Below are 8175 nucleotides of genomic sequence, written 5' to 3'. Positions count from 1 at the left end.
CATTTAATTTTGATCCTTAAGGATCCAAGGTTTTTGACTAACGGAGAACTTTTTTACCTGGATGGAGATGCGGCAATATGTCACTCACAGCCAAAGTTAAATAAATTGAAGTCTGGCTCTCAGAAGATAAAGCGAAGAAAGACAGGGAGAGAAGACAAAATGAAGGAAGTCAGGTTCTGACTAACTTATTTTCTAAGAAAGGTGAGCACAAACATTTAAACACACAAGTTGAAACCCCATTCCTACCTCCTTTATCGTTGCTAAAACGAACAGAGACAACCCAAAGCAAGGGCAGACAATACGCTACAGTTTCAAATGATGAGGCCTTGGTTATTAAGGTGAAGGATAAATAAAATGTCGGCTAATGTTGCAACAGCAGGCTACTGATTTGTGGCAAGCTTTTATTAAATTAATACTTAGCCGTTATTAGGCTACATGATAAATAATAACCTATAGTATATAGGCTAGGTCGCCCCAGACGTCATGACATTACAAAATGGATACATCTTCCTAGCTGCCTGCTACATTTATTTGAAACGCAATTTAACAGCAAACTATCCAGCAAGTGGATTTAATGCATTTCTTATTTCTGTCTAGTATGAAGGATTGAGATAATAGCTTTCTGTTCTGTGCGGTAAAACAATCTCTCATACAGTATTGGGTCTTTCCTCCAGAAGAGGGGGGAACAAGGTTTCCAATTAGCAGAATATATCTGTTTCAGATTGGAGTTCTTGGTGATGTTTTATTCAGTCTTGTCTACGGCATATAGAGAACCACAAGGGGTCGCTCTCACCACACTCGTTGTCATTTTCAAATCATTCAGAAGGCAGATGCACTAGAGACACTTTTCATAAGACCAAGGAGGACCGTTTGCTCGATCTCTAGAATCTCCCTGACACCCTTTCTTCAACTTCTAACATCGGCAAATTTTGAACCTTCAACATGTTTACATGTTTGGTTGATGCTCTTCAAAGGGGCTTCTGTCTCAGTTGTTAACGCTGGAATCCTGCGAGGTAAAACATGGCGGCGTCCTAAAGCTATGGTGTACCTGTCGGAGCACGTGTGGCTCACACGGAATGCGAGCCCAAGTTGGAAGCGCTTCCATGCCATCAAACCAGCAAACCTCCTGGATGACGACTTTCATGAGAACCCTTCCTGTTCAATGGCCATTGCCCTAATTAATTTATTACAAGATGTTCTGCTTCACTCGTAATGGTAATTTATTTAAAAACGTATTATTTTTTCATTTATTATGATTATAAGAAACGCATGCTCCAGAAGTATCCTACAGATATTTTTCTCTATTGTTAGTCACACCCTGCCTTCCAATACCCATACTAGACCATACCTACCATACTATTTAGTATGACAGAAAACTATTTGGTGTGCGTCCCAATATTGAAAAGGAAGTATGCCAAAATTGCAAGGATGTTGTACTATATCCGGTCACATTTTGCAGTATGCAACAAGCAAGCATGCTTTGTTTGCTTTTTGTCCCACAAACCTCTGCTCAGCAGAAGATACGTCTGCTATATTCTGCTCGACTTTCGCGGGCTCAGTCAATGGGTGGCACTAGAGGTGTGCTAATCAGTAAAATTACTTGCAGTATGTCCCAATTGTATGCATACTGTGTGTAACTGTATTTACTTGGTAGGCCTAAGTGTAACTGCAAAAAAAAAGAAGTGATTTGGAACGCAGCTCATTTTCTCACACATCTATCAAGAGAATTGGTGTGATTATTATAATATATATTTATTTTTTATTTTTTTTTAAGTCAGAATTCTGTGAATAGTCAGAATTCTGAGACTAAAGTCAGAATTCTGAGACTCAAATCGGATTTCTGAATATAAAGTCAGGATTCTGAGAACAAAGTCAGAATTCAGATTTTAAGAAGAACAACAATCCCATGTGGCCCTAACCCTCTTCTGTCTACGGGACCCTGTTAAACGTGCTTACATCTGACTTCTTCGGTCAGCGTGTGGTTACGTCCTGTACGTCGCAACGTGCGACACTCACTGAACTTTGTTCCTTAGGTAGCCTGTAAGGAACTTCCCTTCTTTAGCCTATGAGATTTAGCCTGTACCATTAAAGACAGAATTCTGGTTTAAACCTCAGAAATCTGTCTTTATTCTCAGAAGTCTGACTTTAAAAATCTTTAAAAATCTAAATTCACATCTGGCCCTAATCCTCTTCCATCTATATCCAAGTGTAGGATTGTAAAATGTTTGGAAGGCTATTTGTATTAAGTAGAAAGGGACATTTCTTTGGTTATGTAGGGCATGGCGAGTATATTTTCAGTTTTTCTAAGAGGAGAGGCAGAAATAGTCAGACCAAGGTCAAGTTTCCCATAACCTCAACCCAATGTGGCACTGATGTGTTCATAATAAAGGGACACACACACACACACACACACACACACACACACACACACACACACACACACACACACACACACACACACACACACACACACACACACACACACACCCCATCAGGGCGTTACTGTCTCAAATTTTCCATTCAATCCATGTTCGATTTCTGCTTGACTATTGCAGTGCCTGCGTCAGTGTTTTTGTGCGTACCAAAACTGGCACGCACACAAACACACTGCACTGCAATAGTTATAATGAATGTGTGTGTCAGTGCAAAAAATAGTTTTTGCAGTAAGGACATCCCAGCAAAAGCAGGGAATAGGAGGGAGGAGGAGAAAGATACAGAGCTGTAGTACTAGTGGATATATCATTTTGTGTGCGGGCCGTATGCGAGTGCTAGTTTAAGTGTAATAGCTCAATCATATCATATAATGGAACATCTGCCTCCTTATCGGTTTCATTGTTGACCTGTTATGTTGCCATGGAGACTCCCGCCACACTCACCAGCAGGTGAGACTGTGTGTGTAAGAGACGATTCAGAGAGGGAGTGACCGACTCAGGTTGAGTGACTAGAGAAGCAAACACGCGGTTAGACAAAGAACAGTTCAACTACATAGGCCAATCAAAGAGCGTCGGAGGAAACCAAATGAGGGAGAGAGAAATGAGAATAGAAGGGGAGGGGGAAAGTACCATCACCTATCAGTGCTTTCGAAAAAAAAAAAAAGGAAGTCGTCAGTTAAACCGTCTGCGCTCTGACATAGCTGTCTGACATTGATGACGCAGACAAACGCACTGGGTTGCCATGACAACCGAACCTAGCCCAGGACAGGGAATGGAAACCAATCATCAACACATCCACATTATTCATACGTATCTGTAGTAAAGTCAGGTTGATATTCTGGCCTAGGGTAGGGTTAGGCCTACATGAAAGTCTACCTCATGGTTTTCTTCAATTCTTTACTTTTATAAATGTTATTAAAGCGGTGTTGAGTTAACTAATAACTTACAACTCAAATTTCTGTGATTGAGTATTTCCTAAATATGGTTCTACTTTTACTCAAGTAGGTTTGGAGATAGTAATCTACTCAATTACTTTTTTTATGTCACTGAGTACACATTTCATTGGCTGTCGAAGAAGAAAATGTGTGAAAGAAGAACACATGAAAGGGAATTTTTCCTATTCAAGCAGAAACACTCAGCAGGCTAATCAACTTAATCGTCTTAAAAAAGTTGTTAAAGCTGAAGCAACCTGATTGTTAGGTTTGGTCAGTTATCAATCATTGATCGTTGCTCATTTGTATGTTACTGTTGCAGACACTCATATTATTGCTTCTCCATGTGTTTTCATCAAGGTAATGTAGTTCCAATTCTGTGTTTAGTGACAGTTATTGGCCCACAAAGTCCTTTGGAAATAACCTAGTTTTTCTGACTTACTCTGATATATAGAATATATCAGCTAGTAATGATAATAACATAAATAATAATTAAATATATGATATTGTCAGAATCGGAATCAGAATGATAGATAAAAACAAACAAACTTTTGTTGGATTTATTCAGATGTTTTATTTGCATCATCATCATTTGTTTAGTGGTATTTTTCCTGTCCTTCGTGCTTTATTATACAGTTACAGAGCTATTATGAAAGGCAATATTCATAATATCACAACAACCTTGATTTGAATGATATGTGTAATATAATATAATAAATATCTCATATTTCACAAAACACATATACAGTATAATATGTAACCTAAAACATCAAATTATAGTATTATGTATTTTTGTTCAAGTGTCAATATATACATTACTCAAATACACAAAACTATTTTCTCAGGCACAAAGTATGTACAGTTATATGTGTGTTCAGTCCTAACATTTGATTACTTGTGTGGCAGTTGATTCATGCTGGATACATAGTTGTGTGACGGAACGTCTGTCTGACTGTATGGATGTGTTTATGTTAAATATATAAATACATTTGTTCTGAAGTTGTTCACGTGTCAGTGTTGGTGTGGATGTGTGTGCATATAATAATAATAATAATAATAATAATAACAATAATACTATGCGTTGTGTGTGTTAGTGTTCCTCCCATGGTTTGGAGCAGTGAGACCAGTCCTCTGTTCCTGCTGAACTGAGCCAGCTGACGTCGCACACTGATTATCAGTACAGCAGGCACAGGAGCCCAGCCCGGCCGGGTCAGTAGGGAGGGCGCAGAGACCACCTCACAAACACACACACATCAAAACACACAGACACACAAAGACCCTTTTTACACAAAACAATATATTTATTTATTCATTATGCACACTGGACACATATAGTTTCACAACAAAAAAAACACGAACATGCACTCACATTCTGTCTCTCATAGACACACATACATGCACCATCGGTTTTCTCTCACAAACCACACACACACACACACACACACACACACACACACACACACACACACACACACACACACACGCACACACACACGCACACACACACACACACACACACACACACACACACACACACACACACACACACACACACACACACACACACACACACACACACACACACACACCTTGGGGAGCCGAAGCTGATACTCAATGGATGCTGCATCTAGCCGACTCATCTACCCACATTTCCTTACCTCTGTCACGAGATATTTAAGAGCACAACACCACAATAAACACCCACCCAAACACCCGGCACCTCGGATACGCACGAGAAACAAAGACAAATTCGGCTCTTCGGCTGCTGCGGTTCACGGCACGAATAAACTATGGCGACACATTAGTGCCATAATTCACTAATGTGATAAAAGATGCATTCGGGCGTTTTATATTATTCCACACGCGTAGATATTAACTGCGAGCGCGCAAATGATCTCTGCGCGCGAGTTACAATACGTAACTATCGTTTCAGCCATTTACTGTACAATTCAGAATGGAATGAGAAGAGGGCTGAGGAGGGCTGTCAATCAAATATCGCGCTTCAGAAACGGCCAATCAAGTGTTCAGATCAACTCGGAAAATGGAAGTAATAATTTGGGATGTTGGGAAATAAAATAACTAGAACCCCAAACCCCTTTCAGTACCCTAACCGCTGACCCGGGCTGAGTGTGGGCTTGTGGCGGCAGAACTTAACCACTGTGAACACGGAGGACACTTACACTGTTCACATGCGTGTTAAGTCCTGCTGCCACGCAACCTGCTGTCTCTGTGTGTTAAATGTGTGTGTTTGTATTTACAGACGAAGGGAATCAGATGGTCAGACAGTCAACATATACCAGCGTGTGTAACAGATCAAAGATGAACATTTATAGACTGAGACAGTGGACAAAGACCAGACAGAGAATCTAACGAGGGCAATGTGTGTACTGTACGAAGAGATAGAAGACAGGCCTAGAGAGAGATGGGTGAGAGACTGTGTGTGTGTGTGTGTGTGTGTGTGTGTGTGTGTGTGTGTGTGTGTGTGTGTGTGTGTGTGTGTGTGTGTGTGTGTGTGTGTGTGTGTGTGTGTGTGTGTGTGTGTGTGTGTGTGTGTGTGTGTGTGTGTGTGTGAGTGAATGCATGCCTGCCTGGTACCCTAGTCTCCAGGTGAAGCTTCTCCCTGCAAGCCATTGGAAATCCCTGGCAATGTGATTCAGTGTCTTATTCTCAAAAATCACTCTGCCGGGAATCCCCCTGGCCAACAGTAACAACACACAGGATTTCTCTGACAACACATGAGCAGTTGGCTTCAGGCATGTACAAGTCTCATATGGCGCCCTCGTCCCGTGGCTCCTACATCAATGACGCTACTAATCCCTCCAGGGTTTAACTATGAAAAGAGAGGAGGATTTAATGTTTTATTTTAGCCAGACGTGGTACAGGACTCTGGCTTACCTTGTCCCACCCACTAGCCAATGGGCACTTTTTTAGCTTCTCGTGTATTAAAAAAATAAGGATGCATGTGAGTTGTGTAGGCAGTAGGAACATTTCTTTTTCAAGCATTAGAAAAGTAGACTGTATCAGAGGCCTTGAGTGGCTATGTATAGGAAGCTAAGCTTTGTAATATGTATTACACAGGAACCTTTTCCAAGCATAAGGAGAGCACAACGTGTCATAGTCCTTGAGTGCCCTGGTGAAGCCATTGTGTGCGTATGTGCATGTACGTGTACACTATCAGCGCGTGTCTCGCCTCTCCCGGGCTAGCCGACTTCCCGTGGCCTCTTATAAAAATAGCTGCTTAGTGACGGCATGGAGAACTGGTTTAGTAGGAGTTGGCCTGCCAAGTGGACACTCCCATTAAGAGGTTGGAGTCCACCACCTCCTCCCTGTCTCCCACTCTCCTTGCCTCTCTCCTTGTCTCGGAGAAAGGCAGATGGACCCAGGGGCCCTTGGCCCTCATACAATAGGCTCAGAATGAACACCAAATCCTCCTTTTCAAGGGTGCTTTGTAAGGCCACCTAATCGCTGCTGCACCTATTGCATTGGTTTCAAGTATGCATTTCTTGTTACATGTAATTGAGGTGTATTAGTGTGATGTAATTATGTCATGTTGTACTTGATTTCTTTCACAACTTAATATTCATACACTCTACCTTTGGCTCAAAGTCAATTTAATGAACAATCTTTACAACTCTTTACATCACACTTACATTTCAGCAATGATACCGATCAAAAATGTATAGATACAAATATCCATCCCAATTGAAATGGTTGATTGTTTAAAGCAGTGCCATTGGCTTCATTCACCCAGCAGCCATCTTGGTTCTAAATTGAGCTACGGGAACCGAATGAACCGAATGAGGAAGTCTGGATTCAGTTTCCCACACCCAGCTAGCGTTTGGAACCAAGATGGCTGCAAGGTGAATAAGGCCCATTACCCTGCTCTGCAGTATCTAAGAGTCAGCGGCGGTTAAAATAAGATTGAAAAAGTATTGGTTTCAGTTTAAATGGGAAAAAGGTCATTCAATTAGACATCAGTCACAAATGCTCTCTGTGAATATTTGTTTCAAGGGGCCAACACCTGCCTCTGAACGATACTTTCTGAACCCCTCTTCAAGGATTAGTTCAGGGGATCCATCTTGCCTTGTCATTCACAGTTGCGTGAAATGCAACACTTCCAAATATTGGATTAACACAGCGAAGAAGTGTATAAATCCTGCTCTCTTCCGCTGTTTTCTGCACTCTCTCTTTGCAGCTCTCAAACCTTGCCTACAGCTTGTCAAATTGATGTGCCCCTATTCTTCTCAGTTATTTGCGTTCTTTCTCCCTCTCAGTCTCGCTGTTTCGTTCTTCATCTTTTAAGAAATGACACACTGAGAGAGGTGCTGTGCAGTCCAGTCTGCCAGATCAAATTGATGAAAAATGTAGTTATTTTCAGTGCATTTCAGTTAGTTTTCTCCAAACTACTCTATTTTACTATTGCCCAAACTCACCATATTCTCCATGCTATGCAATGCATTAATTAATCTTTGCTTCAATTCAATTCAACATTGTCTTTGTATCAAATGTAGCCGAAGCCTTGAAGGAAGGAAGCTTACCCAAATCCCCTAGTCTCCAAATACCATCCATCCGAAAACTTGTTATCAAACCACCATTCAAACTTTTCATCCCTCGCCCTCTGACTATAACTTTAAGCCCCCCTTCAGCCCTCCCTTACTCCATCCATCCGTCCATCCCTTTGATTGGACAAAAGTAAGTCTCCTGTGTGTCATTTTCACTGCAGGTCTTTTCCATGGCATTTTCTATCTCCTTCTCTTTCCCCTCACCCCTCCGTCTCCGTCCCACACCATATTAAAAGCCACAGCCATTCA

The sequence above is a fragment of the Gadus chalcogrammus genome, chromosome 2 (assembly GCF_026213295.1).
Source record: "Gadus chalcogrammus isolate NIFS_2021 chromosome 2, NIFS_Gcha_1.0, whole genome shotgun sequence".
Lineage (NCBI taxonomy): Eukaryota > Metazoa > Chordata > Actinopteri > Gadiformes > Gadidae > Gadus > Gadus chalcogrammus.
The sequence above is the reverse complement of the archived record's forward strand: the minus strand, read 5'-3'. Positions refer to the sequence as shown.